The sequence below is a fragment of the Eumetopias jubatus genome, unplaced genomic scaffold (assembly GCF_037043125.1).
Source record: "Eumetopias jubatus isolate StellerSeaLion01/CBP00866 unplaced genomic scaffold, mEumJub1_p1.0 scaffold_13, whole genome shotgun sequence".
NCBI classification, from domain to species: domain Eukaryota; kingdom Metazoa; phylum Chordata; class Mammalia; order Carnivora; family Otariidae; genus Eumetopias; species Eumetopias jubatus.
Window position 1 is genome coordinate 11,190,383 of NW_028274819.1, and position 15,912 is coordinate 11,206,294.

Here is a 15,912-nt window from a genome sequence, read left to right on the forward strand (position 1 = left end):
GTTTTAGAGGGGAGGGGGTAGGGGGGATGGGTTAGCCTGGTGATGGGTATTAAGGAGGGCACGTACTGCATGGAGCACTGGGTGTTATACGAAAACAATGGATCGTGGATCACCACATCAAAAACTAATGATGTATTGTATGGTGATTAATGTAACCTAATAAAATTTTTTAAAAAAGATAAATGATACATTTCCAAGCAAAGCTAATCCCAGTATTTTTGCTTCACTGGCCAGGAAAGAGAATCTTCCTCTTTTCTCTTTCCTGTTGTGCTCAGAGCTGTGCAGATGTAAATCTAATGTTATTAGCTGTCATCATGCTACTGTATGAATCCTATCGGAGACAAATGCTTACAGAAGAGAGCAAAACTGAGAGATTCCAAGTGAAAGATGAGTACCTAACAATGTCATTTGAATCTCTTGAGTCAAAGTGTCCCTGGAACTGGGCCAACATCTGGAGTCAAGCCAATCCCTGAAGTTTTAGACATATAAAGGAATTAAAATAGATCTATTCAAGTAGTGCAGTAACTGGACAAAATCCTACTATGCTTTCCTCTTTAATTCACAATAAACGCCAAAGCTCTTACTAGGTCCCACAAGACCCTACATCACTTGATTCTTTGCTGTTTCTTGGATTTTAGAAAATACCTATACTCGTATTTGCTGAGATGTTGCTTTGGGTTTCTATTAAATGGCCAGAGCATGTCTTCCTTTGGCAAGAATTTTTGCATCCATAAACCTTTCTATGTTCATATTTATATAAGCAATCTAAGTGTATTTTTACTTGTAAAAAGTTCATACAAATATTCCAGGCTATTAGAACAAGATATTATGATTCTAACTTTTAGAGAAGACTGCCTGCATTTCATATCATATCATTTTAAATTTTTCAGTAATGTATAGGTCTGTTTTTATTGATTGATTTTTCTCCTGGTTATTGGTTATTGTCTTTTTTCTGCTTCTTGGCATATATAATGATTTTTGATTGGATGCTAGATGTAGTCATTTTTATGTGGTTGATTGCTCAAATTTTCTCTTTTCATAATACTACACTTTATTTCTGACAGGCAGTTAGACTTGTAGACCAGTTTGATTCTTTTGAGGCTTTTTTTCCTAATCTGGACTTTTATTGTAACAAAACATTGTAATTTGGTAAAGTTCTAAAACTTATAAGGGAAAAGAAGTATGATTTGTGGTATTTTCCCTTTACCTTTCTTCTAATTAAAATACTAATACACTGCAAAAAACTAGAAAATCTAGGAATATGTGAGACAAAACCCACCAATAATCTTACCATTAAAGGTAAGCATTGTTAACTTGCTAATGTATTTACATATATACATATATGTACATAAATATTTAGAAATAGATTTGGGTTATGTGGCATTTCTAGGTCTACATTTTAATGTTTTTAAAAGCCTTTATAAGGAGGCTTTAGAGTCATTATTATGCTGGACTAGTTTAGATTTATCATTAAGGCTTAACTCTTCTGGAGGTCCTTATATCCTAAGTGTTCATGGAGACTCTGCACACCCACTTATAGGAACTTGAATGCTCCCAGCTCTGTGTGACTTCTGGTAATCATTTAGCTTGCAACTATCTGTTTAGTATTTGATTGGACATTTGGAATTTCAACTTATAAATGTCAGCTTAGTATTTAACAACAAATTCAAGGAGACTTTCTTGCAGACTTCAGGAACTCTTCTCTCTGCACAGCTACTTCCTTTCTGGTTCTACACACACTAATTCAATTTTAGCTGCTTCAGCTCCCTGAACCTCTGATTTCTATTTTTCAGTGTAGCAAGATCAGTAGGGATCCATCTCCCTGACCACGATCTAGAAAGTTTCTTCATGCAGAACCAGACCAGTTGTTATATTCACATTTGTTTCTGTTTTCTCCATGTTGTAAGCCCTGCAGTGACTACTGTCCAATGTCTGAAAGTAGTTGTTTAGAATTGCTTCTAGTTTTGTAATTGTACAGATTGGTCTACAGAGTAAGTCTGGTTCCATGATGACATGAAGAATTGATTTTTTCCTTCAACTTTAAAAGGATCCCAATAAACATATATGATTGTATTTTTTTTCCTTTTCCAATATTTAAAATTCATTTAAGGATATCTAAAGAGGTCATTTAATTAAGTTAATACTTGCCCAATCATTTAAAATCTTCAACCATAAATTTCAAGTATAACAATTTTCATATGCTCATTTTCTTAAGTCACCCTATTTAGACTCCATGAGAACCATCTCATAAAAGACCCTTGCACATTTCAATTATTTTATATGTAAGTTCTGATATTTTCCAATGCCTTTATACAGTAATACCTGGACAGTTTTGATCCATGTTCAAAGATTTTTGTTTTCACACAATACAAATAATGGTAACACAATGAGACAAAGCTATACAAATTTCAGGGAAGGTATTTAAATTTTTGAATTAATCAAAATATGTTCCTTGGTTTGATTTTTTAAATAGCTGTATGATAAGCACAGAAAAGACATATGAAATTCCTTTCTTCTGATTTCTTGGTGGATAGGGGAAAATATGACTTCTAAATTTGAGATATGGTTTAAACTAAGCTGACAATGTGTTTGGCTTCCTTTTGGAAACTCTTCAATGTCAACAGTTTGTTTTTTACCGATTGACATTTGTTGGGGTTGCTGCAGCCCATGTGATTCCCAGGAACTTAGCTAATTCTGATTAACTTGGAGGGCTAAAACTTAGACCTTTTTTTTTTTTTTTTCATGTCCAGTAAGTACAGACATCAGGAAGAGGAAGTTCTGAAAGTCCCTATGTTTGCTCCCTGGATGTTCCCATTTTTATTGTTAATTTTAGCAAATTGTGGTATTTTCCCCCAATGAAAAGATCAGACAGCTTTTTCCGATTCTTCTCTATTAACACATACAGCTTCACCAGAATCACCCACCTCTTGAGTAGACTCCTTCAGCTCGGCCAAGTGGGGCTAACTGTCAGGAGGAGGAGAGTCATGGGCTAGCTGGGGGTCAGGCACCTCATGGTGCTTTGCAGCCCAGCTGTCATCCAGACTGTTTTCGTTTGCCTGGCTACCATACCAGAGTGCCTTGGGCCATATTGATTACCTTTGAAAACTGATTTTTTTTCCTTCAGTTGTTTTTTCTACTTAGTATTCCTTCCCTCCCAAATTTGATTAAAGATGACAGAGAGCAATGAAAAATTTTCCACTTTACCTCTAGCTCTGAAGCCATAGAATCTGTGTCCATAACAAGGTCCCCAAATGACCTAAGTTGCATATTACATATATACATACATACATATGTATGTGTATAATATATATGTAATGTATACATATATATAAATTTTAAGGATACAGTGTGTGTGTGTGTGTGTGTGTGTGTGTGTGTGTATTTTTTTTCTTAAGTTATGAAGCCCTGGCAAGGTCTGGGTGTAAGATCAAAGTCCTTCCTTTTTTGTTGATAAAGACTGTCTTTACCAAATGAAAATTATATCTGGACTACAAAATTTAGTTATTTAGTACTTGGTTAAATTATCTCAATATCATTCTAATCAAATTTATTTTGTAACTAGGGATGAGCTTGATACAAATTTCCATATAAATCCATCATGTATATACAATCCAAATATTCACCTTTCAATTGGATACTATAGAAGTTTTATATGAAACTTGTTTTAGGGGCACCTGGCTGCCTCAGTTGGAAGAGCATGCAACTCTTGATCTTGGAATTGTGAGTTCGAGCCCCACGTGGGTTGTAGCAATCACTTAAATAAATTTAAAAACTGAAAAAGAATTGTTTTAGTTGACCTAGTTGACCTTGTGAATGCAGGTTTCATATTTCAAGCATTTTTTATTTCTCTATCTGGCAGACATCTGGTCCAAAAAGAAAATCGATTCAAATATTACCTGCAAATATTATTTCTTGTCTGCAAATATTATTTCTCCTTTATTCTTAATTAGATTGCCTAAATCAGTCTTGTTTAACCAGTTTGGATATTTGAAAGGACTCATCAGACTCCATAGGGTATTCTCACATAAGGCTTTTCTCTAAAGACAAAAGGTACGATGCAGCAAGAGAAAGTACCGGCAAGCACTGGAGGCATTCCACGGTACAGGCTCCTCATTGACCCAACCAAATGCATGAACCATGCTAGCCTTGGCTTGAACTGCCCAGATTTGTGCAAAAATCTCTCAATGTCTCATTAAGTAGTCAAGTCAGGCTTATGAAGCCAGTGAAGTTAGTTGCAAACTATTAGTAAAGAAGCTGATATAGGTAGTCACCAAGGCAGTTTGGGATTCTAAACAGCACTCATAAATTCCAATGTTCTTGTCTCAACCAGGAGTCAAAATCCAGATATTCAGGCATCCCCAGGGATAAAGATAGAGCTTTTCCAGTACAGTTGCAAATTAACTCCATCTCTACAATATCTTTATTCAACAAATAATTATTGAGTATCCTATCTGCCAAGCATGTAGCAATGAACTAACCAGGCTGTCTGTGACCTCACAGAGCTGACGTCCTAGTTATTTCCAGAGTTACTCTTCAAAAGGCAGTTCTAACGTATTCAGTGCAGAATTTTCAGTTAAAAGTGACAATAAAAACCTGGCATCATCTCTAAACTTCATTTTCCCCTTATAATTAGCTTTGCTTTGCCATACTAAAAGCCCTCCAACACACAAACTCAAGAGAGATAATACATATTTAACTTAATTCCTGTTTTGGAGTGATATGACAGAGCAGCAATATGACACAATAATAGGAAGAGAAGGCTGTTAAACAGCAAAACACAACTGAGTAATTTAAAAGATCAAATTGGCTTTATTGAACAAGTCATGAGTTGGACAGCACACATTCCAGCAAACAGAAAGGAGCTCCATCAAGCTGCAGGAAAAGAAAGGATTTTGAAGACAAAGAGGGGGCAGAAAAAGGAAATTATTAGCAAAGAATGCATTGTTTTAGACAAGGTCATCCTTCTAAGGGCGATGGAAGGGGTCTATCAGTAAATTTCCTAGTGCTGACTAGGAAATTCCGTGTTCATAGAGTTGCTGCTATTCTTTTCTTCGATCTCCTGTTGAGTTCATAGGTGTTCTGGATGTTTTGATCCCTATCTAGCTGAATTCCTGGGACCAGACGAAATTTTGGTCTCCTACTCCTCCACAATTTTGTTCCTTCCCCCTAGGAATGAAAATTTAAATGCTGGTATAATTTTTTGTTCCTGCATAGACAGCCTGGAGAAAATGATTAATGCATAGACCAATTTATGTGTACATTACATATAGGTAAACCTCTTCATATGTAATCTATCTGCATGAGGTTGAGGAACACCTATTTTGAAAATTAACTTTCAATGGTCTTAACTCAAGTTAAGTGTTAGAGGTTCCATTCCTGGGGCGAGGGGGGCAGCGTTGAAACTGCAGTTAGTTTTGTTGTTTTTTTTTTAAAGATTTTATTTATTTATTTATTTGACAGAGAGAGACACAGTGAGAGAAGGAACACAAGCAGGGGGAGTGGGAGAGGGAGAAGCAGGCTTCCTGAGGAGCAGGGAGCCCGATGCGGGGCTCGATCCCAGGACTCCGGGATCATGACCTGAGCCAAAGGCAGACGCTTAACGACTGAGCCACCCAGGCGCCCCTGAAACTGCAGTTAGTTCTCAATTAGCAATAATCACGCCTTGGATAAACCTCATTGGCTATGATACTGCCACTGCGCAAAGCTGAAACTGCAGTTAGGTTTGTTAAGTCTTGGTTTGCTGACGTGGGGCCTTAACATAAGTGACTCTATTCAGGGCCTGTGGTTTCCTTTTTTTTTAAAGATTTTACTTATTTATTTGAGAGGGAGAGAGAGTATGAGTGGGAGGAGGGGCAGAGGGACAAGCAAACTCCCTGCCAAGCATGGGGCCCGCCGTGGGGCTCCATGCGGATCTCGAAGTGGGGCTCGATCCCAGGACCCTGAGATCATTACCTGAGCCCAAGGTAGATGTTTAACCTAGTGAGCCACCCACGTGCCCCTGTGGTTTTCTTCTTTAACAGGGTAAACACAAAAGAGTACATGCTGTATGATTCTATTTATTGAGACACCAAAACCAAGACAAATGAATCACTGGTATTAGAAGTCAGTAGGGTGGTTACCCTTGGGGGGGAAATGGCTGGAAGGGAGCTCAAGGGCTGTGTGCCTCTGGGTGCTGGCACTTTTCAAACTTTTGATCTAGGAGGGGGTAACAAGCTGTGTTCCCTTTGTGTTTCCCATTAAACTTTATATTAAGACTTACACACTTTTGATGTTCTTCCAAATAAACTATCAACATTAAATCCTTGTCACCAGCTCTGTTTTCTGGAAACTTGGGTTAAGACCATTGAAAGTTAATTTTCAAAATAGGTGTTCCTTATCCTCATGCAGATTACATATGAAGAGGTTTACCTATATGTAACGTACACATAAATTGGTCTATGCATTAATCATTTTCTCCAGGCTGTCTATGCAGGAACAAAAAATTACACCAGCATTTAAATTTTCATTCCTAGGGGGAAGAAACAAGATGGTGGAGGGGTAGGAGACCTAAATTTTGTCTGGTCCCAGGAATTCACCTGGATAGGGATCAAACCATTCAGAACACCTATGAACTCAACAGGAGATCGAAGAAAAGAATAGCAGCAACTCTCTGAACAGAAAAGCGACCACTTTCTGGAAGGTAGGACGTGCGGAGAAGTGAATCCAAGACGATATTCGGGAAAGGACGGCAGGGGAGGGGGCCTCCGTTGGCCGCTTCTGGCAAGTGATAGAGCTGCGGAGCACAAAATCGGAACTTTTAGAAGTCTGTCCACTGAGGGACATTGCTCCAGTGGCTAAGCGGGGGGTGGAACCCTCAGGGTCACAGAAAGACCGGGGGTGCCTGAGTGCAGCAGAGCTCCCAGGTATCGGAGCGGGGAAGCCGGCTGCAGAGACGGAGCCGAGGCGCGGGCACTCGGCTCGGGGTTGCCATAAACTGTGATTGGTGACACAGTCAGGCCACTGCTCCTCCAGCAGGGACCCAACAAGCGGCAGATCTGGGGAGACTCCCCTTCCTCCCCCGGGAGGAGCAGCACCACAGGGATCTGCTGGGTTTGGAGACTCCACACCGAGTCGGGTGCCAGAGATAGAAACGCTCGGTCACAGGCCGGGTGAGCACGGAGTGCGGCCGGAGACCGGGGAGACGGGAGTGACTGACTGCTTTTCTCTGGGGGCGCACTGAGGAGCAGGCCCCGAGTTCTTGCCTCCTCTGGGGCGGAGATTGGGAGGCCGCCATTTTCACTGTCCTCCTCCAAAGCCGTACGGAAAGCTTGCAGGGAACAAAAGCTCCTGAGAGCAAACCCGAGCAGCTTGCTTAGCCCGGACTCACAAGGGCGGGGCAATTCCGCCTCCAGCAAAGACATTTGGGAACCACGGCAACAGGCCCCGCCCCCAGATCAGCACGAACAGCCAGCCAAGACCAAGTTTACCGATCAATGAGAATGGCAGAACGCCAGCGCGAGGGGACGCCTGGGTGGCTCAGTCTGTTAAGTGGCTGCCTTCAGCTTGGGTCATGATCCCAGGGCCCTGGAATCGAGTCCCACATAGGGCTCCTTGCTCAGCGGGAAGCCTGCTTCTCCCTCTGCCTGCCTCTCCCTCTGCTTGTGCTCTCTCTCTCTCACTGTTTCAAAAAAAAAAAAAAAAAAAGAACTCCAGGGGTGCCTGGGTGGCTGTCATTAAGCGTCTGCCTTCGGCTCAGGTCATGATCCCAGGGTCCTGGGATCAAGCCCCACATCCGGTTCCCTGCTCCACAGGGAGCCTGCTTCTCCCTCTCCCTTTGCCTCTCCCACTGCTTGTGGTCTTTCTCGCTATCTCTGTCACTATCTGTCTCTCTCTATCAAATAAATAACTAAAATCTTTAAAAAAAATAAAAAGAACTCCAGCACTAGGGGAATACAGCACATAGAATTCATGGCGTTTTTCCCATGATGCTTTAGTCTTTCAAAGTTAATTTTTAAAAATTTTATTTTTTCTTTTTCTATTTTTTTAGTTGAATTTTTCTTCTTTCCTTTTCAACCATCTTAATTCCTTTTTTAAAATCCTTTTTAATTTTTCATTTTTACAGTCATATTCTATCTCTTCATTGTATTTAGCCTTATTTTTTATATATATGTAAGTTTTTCTTTCTTTAAAATTTTGGGATACAGTTTCTTCTAACAGACCAAAATGTATCCTAAATCTAGTGTATGACATTGTCATACTCTCCCACCTGATCACATTCTTTTTTTTTAAATTTTTTTCATTCTTTTTTCAACCAACTTCTTGGTTGGTCAATTGGAAATTGAAATAGGTCAATTCCTTTTTAAAAAATCTTTTTAAATTTTCATCTTCACAGTTATATTCCATCCCTTTGTCGTATTTACCCTTAGTTTTGTATATATATGTAAGTTTTTCTTTCTTTAAAATTTTGGGAGGCAATTTCTTCTAACAGACCAAAATACACCCAAAATCTAGTGTGTGGCTCTGTTCTATTCACCAGCCTGATCATATTCTTTTTTTTTTTTCCTTTCTTTTCCCCCCAGTTTCGGGTCTCTTCTGATTTGTTTAGCGTATATCTTTCTGGGATCGTTTTTAACCTGTTAGCATTTTGTGCTCTCATTCATCTATTCTCCTCTGGACAAAATGAAAAGACAGAAAAACTCACCTCAAAAAAAGATCAAGAGGCAGTACTGATGGCCAGGGACCTAATCAATACAGATATTAGTAAAATGTCGGAACTAGAGTTCAGAATGACAATTATAAAGAAACTAGCTGGGCTTGGAAAAAAGCATAGGAGATACTAGAGAATCACTTTCTGGAGAAATAAAAGAACTAAAATCTAACCAAGTCAAAATCAAAAGGCTATTAATGAAGTGCAATAAAAAATGGAGGCTCTAACTGCTAGGATAAATGAGACAGAAGAGAGAATTAGTGATATAGATCAAATGATGGAGAATAAAGAAGCTGAGAAAAAGAGATAAACAACTACTAGATCACATGGGGAGAATTCAAGAGATGAGTGATACCATAAAGCGAAACATTAGACTAATTGGGATCCCAGAAGAAGAAGAAAGAGAGAGAGGGGCAGAAGGTATATTGGAGCAAATTATAGCAGAGAACTTCCCTAATTTGGGGAAGCAAACAGGCATCAAAATCCAGGAGGCACAGGGAATCCCCTCAAGATCAGTAAAAATAGGTCAAAACCCTGACATCTAATAGTAAACCTCACAAATCTCAGAGACAAAGAGAAAATCCTGAAAGCATCTCGGGACAAGAGGTCTGTAACCTACAACAGTAGAAACATTAGATTGGCAGCAGACCTACCCACAGAGACCTGGCAGGCCAAAAAGGACTGGCATGATATATTCAGAGCACAAAATGAGAAAGATATGCAGCCAAGAATACTATATCCAGCTAAGCTGTCATTGAAAATAGAGATAAAAAGTTTCCAGGACAAACAAAAACTAAACAAACTTGCGAATACCAAACCAGCCCTACAAGAAATATTGAAAGGGGTCCTCTAAGCAAAGAGAGAGCCTAAAAGTAACATAGACCAGAAAGGAACAGAGACAATATACAGTAACAGTCACCTTACGGGCAATACAATGGCACTAAATTCATACCTTTCAATAGTTACCCCGAATGTAAATGGGCTAAATGCCCCAATCAAAAGACACAGGGTATGAGATTAGAGAAAAAAACAAGACCCATCAATATGCTGTCTGCAAGAGACTCATTTTAGACCCAAAGACACCTCCAGGTTTAAAGTGAGAGGATGGAAAACTATTTACCATGCACATGGACATCAAAAGAAAGCTGGAGTGGCAATCCTTATATCCGACAAATTAGATTTTAAACCAAAGACTATAATAAGAGATAAGGAAGGACACTACGTCCTACTTAAAGGGTCTATCCAACAAGAAGATCTAACAATTGTAAATGTCTATGCCCCTAACATGGGAGCAGCCAATTATATACAAAATCAAAGAAACACATCAACAATAATTCAATAACAGTAGGGGACTTTAACATCCCCCTCACTAAAATGGACAGAGCATCTAAGCAAAATATCAACAGGGAAATAAAGGCTTTAAGTGACACACTGGACCAGATGAACTTCACAGATATATTCAGAACATTCCATCCCAAAGCAACAGAATACACATTCTTCTCGAGTGAACAGACATTTCTCCAAAGAAGACATCCAAATGGCCAACAGACAAATGAAAAAGTGTTCAACATCACTCGGCATGCAAATCAAAACCTCAATGAGTTACCACCTCACACCAGTCAGAATGGCTAAAATTAACAAGTCAGGAAATGACAGACGTTGGCGAGGATGTGGAGAAAGGGGAAACTTCCTACACTGTTGGTGGGAATGCAAGCTGGTGCAGCCACTCTGGAAAACAGTATGGAGGTTCCTCAAAAAGTTGAAAACAGAGCTACCCTACAACCCAGCAATTGCACTACTGGGTATTTACCCCAAAGATACAAATGTAGTGATCCAAATGGGTATGTACACCCCAATGTTTATAGCAGCAATGTCCACAATAGCCAAACTATGGAAAAAGCCTACATGTGCATCAACAGATGAATGGATAAAGAAGATGTGGTGTATATATATATATAATGGAATATTATGCAGCCATCAAAAAATTAAATCTTGCCATTTGCAACAATGTGGATGGAACTGGAGGGTATTATGCTAAGTGAAATAAGTCAATCAGAGAAAGACAAGTATTATATGAGGAATTTGAGAAACAAGCCAGAGGATCATAGGGGGAGGGAGGGAAAAATGAAACAAGATGAAACCAGAGAAGGAAACAAACCATAAAAGACTGTTAATCTCAAGAAACAAACTGAGGGTTGTTGGAGTGGAGGGGGATGTCTGGGTGATGGGCATTGGGGAGGTTAAGTACTATGGTGAGGGCTGTGAATTGTGTAAGACTGAGGAATCACAGACCTGTACCCCTGAAAGAAATAATACATTCTATGTTAATTTAAAAAATTTAAAAAAAAATAATTTTTCATTCCTTGTTTAAAAGGAAAGGGAAAAAACAAAGAAATCCAAAAATCACCAGTGCAGAGCTTCACATAAGGACTTTGGGGATGCAACACTGCACGTTTTTTTCTTAACTTTCTGGTTTCCAAGGAAATGGGACTCTGAATCTACTTCTAGCCCAGGTTTAGTGGTAACCCCTTTATACCCAGCTCTGCTTTGCTTTAAGCCAATCAAAACGCCACATCTAAAGTTTACCTAAATTCCACTTTTCCCCAAATCCTGAAATAATCCCATTTCTTCCTATGATTAGGTGTTTCCTAGTTCTTATGGTGTGTGTTATCACTGTGGCAACGAGTCAATAAACCCACTCTGTTGGACAACATATTTGTTGTTATTAGATGGGCATTGTCTGTCTACATCTATAGATAATATTTTTTATTATTGACTATGCAGGAACACGCTGACTGTAATTTATAGAAATGTGTATTTGGTCACTCAGATAACCAAAATATATTTCTCATATATATTCAGTCTTCATTCACAGTTCCTGATTCGCTTTTCCCAAAACCTTGGAACTTCCTGAGTGATAAGATCAATGGGAGCATATTTTGTTATAATGTTTGTTATTTTGTCCTCAGTTCCTAAAACCCCTTCATAGAGGTAAAGGTGAAATGGGTGTCTTGTGATTTATAACAAGCCACTTTCCACTGACTGGGTTTATATTACTGAGGTGACTTGGAAATTACCTAAGGAAGGGAGTTGATCACCAGAGGAAACAACCACATGATTAGAAGGTTGGAACTTTTAGTCTGCCCCCCTGACCTCCAGGAAGAGGAGAGGAGCTAGAGGTTGAATCAGTTGCTAATGGCCAATCAATCATGTCTGAGTAATAAAGACTCCACAAAAATTAAAAAAAAGAAAGGGTTAGGATAGCTTCCTGGTTGGTGAACATGTGGAGGTTTGGGAAAAGTGGCTCAGAGAGGACGTGGAAGCCCTGTGTCATTTCCCTTCACCTTGCCCTATGCCTGTTTTTTTCCATCTGTCTGTTTCTGAGTCATGTCCTTTTGTGATAAACCAGTAATCTAGTAAGAACAGTTGCCCCCTGAGCAATGCAGGCTTGAATTGTGTGGGTCCACTTATACATGGAGTTTAAAATTTTATTTATTTATTTATTTGAGAGAGGGAGAGAGTGCAAGCAGGGGGCAGGGGCAGAGAGAGGGACAAGCAGACTCTATGCTGAGCATGGAGCCCCGTGTGGGGCTCAATCCCACAATCCTGAGATCATGACCTAAGCCAAAACCAAGAGTTGGATGCTCAACCAACTGAGCCACCAGGTGCCCCATACATGGATTTTTTTTTTACAATACATACTATAAATGTATTTTCTCTTTCTTATGGTTTTCTTAATAACATTTTCTTTTCTATATTTATTTATTGTAAGAATACAGTATGTAATACACATACAAAGTATGTGTTAATCCACCATTTTCATTATTGGTAAGGCTTCTGGTCAACAGTAGGCAATTATTAGTTAAGTTTTTGCAGAGGCAAAAGATATACATCAATTTTCAACTGTGTAGGAGTCAGTGCCCCAACCCCCACATTATCAAGAGTCACCTTGTAAAAGGCTTCTGAGTTTAATTAATCAAATCCAAGGGGTTTGATCGAATTTCCAAATCTGTAGGTAGTGGGTTAGAAGCACAAGTAACAACCTGGAATTGTGACTGGCATCTGAATTTGTATGTTGTGGGGGGATTGGTTTTGTGGGACTGAGCCCTTAACCTGTGGAATCTGATGCTGTATCCAAGTAGATAGCGCCAGAATTGAGTTGAATTGGACACCTGCTGGTGTGCAATAATTGGTTGGTGGTGTGGGAACCCCCTCCACACACACACACACACGTTGGAATGGGGTCAGAACCACTTTACAGATACACACATACATGGATATAGTGCTGAATCTTAAAACAATTGCTTGACATCATGATACTTGGTCCCTAAATACCCAGGACCTACCTCCTAAGAATAACATTCTCCTATATAACTTACTAGCATAATTATATCCCCAAATTTGTTAATATAATAATCCAGTATGTAGTTCCACAGAAACTCTGAGATAAAGCTATAAATGTTATATCTTTCTTGGGAAGACATAACTGTAGCAAGCTCTCTTAAATAAATTGATCTTAATTATGTGTCAATGTTTATTATTTCATGAGAAAATTATCCTAGATGTTGTATTAGTTTGACATAGCACAGCTTAAACCATCTGTATATTTCAGGTTAAGCAATGTTTCCCCCACACTGGGAAGTTAAATGCAGATGTTGACTTAGTCAGAGAGCCATGAACCTTGGCATGACCATAAAACTATTTCTTTATCATTTGGCTCACATTAATAACTTGAAGAGAGATATTTCTAAACATTTTCAGATATAAGCCATAAAACAAAATATCAATAATAAATGTGGGACACAAATACCTCATTCTTTTTTATGGCTGAGTAATATTCCATTATATATATATATACATATACATATACATATACATACATATATATATATATACACACTATTTTTAAGATTTTATTTATTTATTTGATAGAGAGAGTCACAGCGAGAGAGGGAACACAAGCAGGGGGAGTGCGAGAGGGAGAAGCAGGCTTTCTGCTGGGCAGGGAGCCCAATGCAGGGCTCGATCCCAGGACCCTAGGATCATGACCTGAGCCGAAGGCAGATGCTTAACTGACTGAGCCACCCAGGCGCCCCTATGCCATGCCTTCTTTATCCATTCATCTTTCAATGGACACTTGGGCTGCTTCCATATTTTGGCTATTGTGAATAATGCTGCAAAAAACATTTGGGTGCATATATCTTTTCAAATTAGTGCTTTTGTTTTCTTCGGTAAATACCCAGTAGTGGAATTACTGGGTCATATGGTAGTTCTATTTTTAATATTTTGAGGAACCTCTATCCTGTTTTCCACAGAGACTGCACCAGTTTGCATTCCCACCAACAGTGCACGAGGGTTCCCTTTGCTCCACATCCTCGCCAACACTTGTTTCTTGTGTTTTTTACTTTAGCCATTCTGACAGGTGTGAGGTGATAGATCATTGTGGTTTTGAATTACATTTCCCTGATGATTAGTGATGTTGAGCATCTTTTCATGCGTCTTTTGGGCATCTGTATTTCTTCTTTAGAGAAATGACTATTCATGTCTTCTGCCTAGTTTTTAATTGGATTATTTGGGGTTTTTTGTTGTTGTTGAGTTGTAGAAGTTCTTTATATATGTATGATACTAACCCTTTATTGGATATATCATTTGCAAATATCTTCTCCCTCTCAGTAGATTGTCTTTTTGTTTTGTTGATGATTTCCTTTGCTGTGCAGGAGTTTTTTTATTTTGATGTGGTTCCAATAGTTTATTTTTGCTTTTGCTTCCCTTGCCTCTTGGGACCTATCTAGAAAAATATTGTTATAGTTGATGTCAGAGAAATTACTTCTGATGCTCTCTTCTAGGATTTTTATAGCTTTAGGTCTCACAATTAGGCCTTTAATCCATTTTGAGTTTAGTTTTGTGTATGGTGTAAGAAAGTGGTCCAGTTTCACTCTTCTGCATGTTGCTGTCCAGTTTTCTCAACACCATTTGTTGAAGAAGATTTTCCCATTGCATATTCCTGCCTCTGTTGAAGATTAATTGACCATATAAGCACAGATTTATTTCTGGGCTATGTATCCTGTTCTGTTGATCAGTGTGTCTGTTTTTGTGCCCATACCATACTATTTTGATTAATACTTTATAATATATATTGAAATCTGGAATTGTGATACCTCCAGCTTTGTTCTTCTTCAAGATTGCTTTGGCTGTTCAGGGTCTTTTGTGGTTCCATACACATTTTAGAATTATTTGTTCTAGTTCTGTGAAACATGCTGTTGGTATTTTGATAGGGATTGCATTAAATCTGTATATTGCTTTGGGTCATATGGACATTTTAACAATATTTGTTCTCTCAACCCATGAGCATGGAATATCTTTCCATTAGTTTGTGTCATCTTCAATGCTTTCGCTAGTATTTTATAGTTTTCAGAGCACAGGTTTTTCACCTCCCTGGTTAAGTTTATTCCTAGGTATTTTATTATTTTTTGGTGCAATTGTAAAACAATGGGACTGTTTTCTTAATTTCTCTTTCTGCTACTTCATTATTAGTATACAGAAATGCGATAGATGTCTGTACATATGGGACACAAATAGAAAGCAATTGACCTGAGGCTGTTCCTCACCTATAACAAACAAGGCTTTAGCCCTTTAGAAACAACCTAATGCCCACAGAGATCAGAGTCAGGGGTCTGTTTATTCAAATCAAAAAGATCTTACACACTTGAGTCCACTTAATTCTCAGTTGGGAGATGGTTTTCCCTTTTCTTCCTGCCCACTGCAGGCTTCTTCTCCATTATAGGAAGAAACTCCTCACTTATGTAGAAGCATCTCAGTCTCTGCCATGAACTAGCTTGTGCTGGGCTCTGGCCCTTCCTTCTCCAAAGCTCTTGAAGGGTGGAGCAGGTGGTCAGGCTGTGTGTTCAGCTGCAGACTTCCTGTTGCCCAACAGCAATTTATCCACAGACTGTGAGCAAGACTAAAATTCTTGCAAGATAATATTTGTTTTTTTTTTTCTCAGTCCAAGCATTTTAGGACTTTCTTAGCTTTTTCCTTAAGATAACCTATTAATGGGGAGGGGGGTGAGGAAATGGTAGGGGAAGTACAGGAATATATAAATGGAGGAAGGAAAAGGAGATTTTGCCTACTAGTTTATAGCTTTTGTTTTCCAAAAGTCCAAAGAATCAGATCCCACTAAAGAAGTTATGATAAATGTTTCAGAAAGAGCAGAGTTCCTACTATTT

General features: G+C 39.0%; 1 pseudogene; it reads right to left on the reverse strand.

The window, feature by feature from the left end:
• Nucleotides 1-5,573: 5,573 nt before the first annotated feature.
• LOC114220569 (U4 spliceosomal RNA) lies at nucleotides 5,574-5,706 on the reverse strand (annotated as a pseudogene).
• Nucleotides 5,707-15,912: the final 10,206 nt, after the last annotated feature.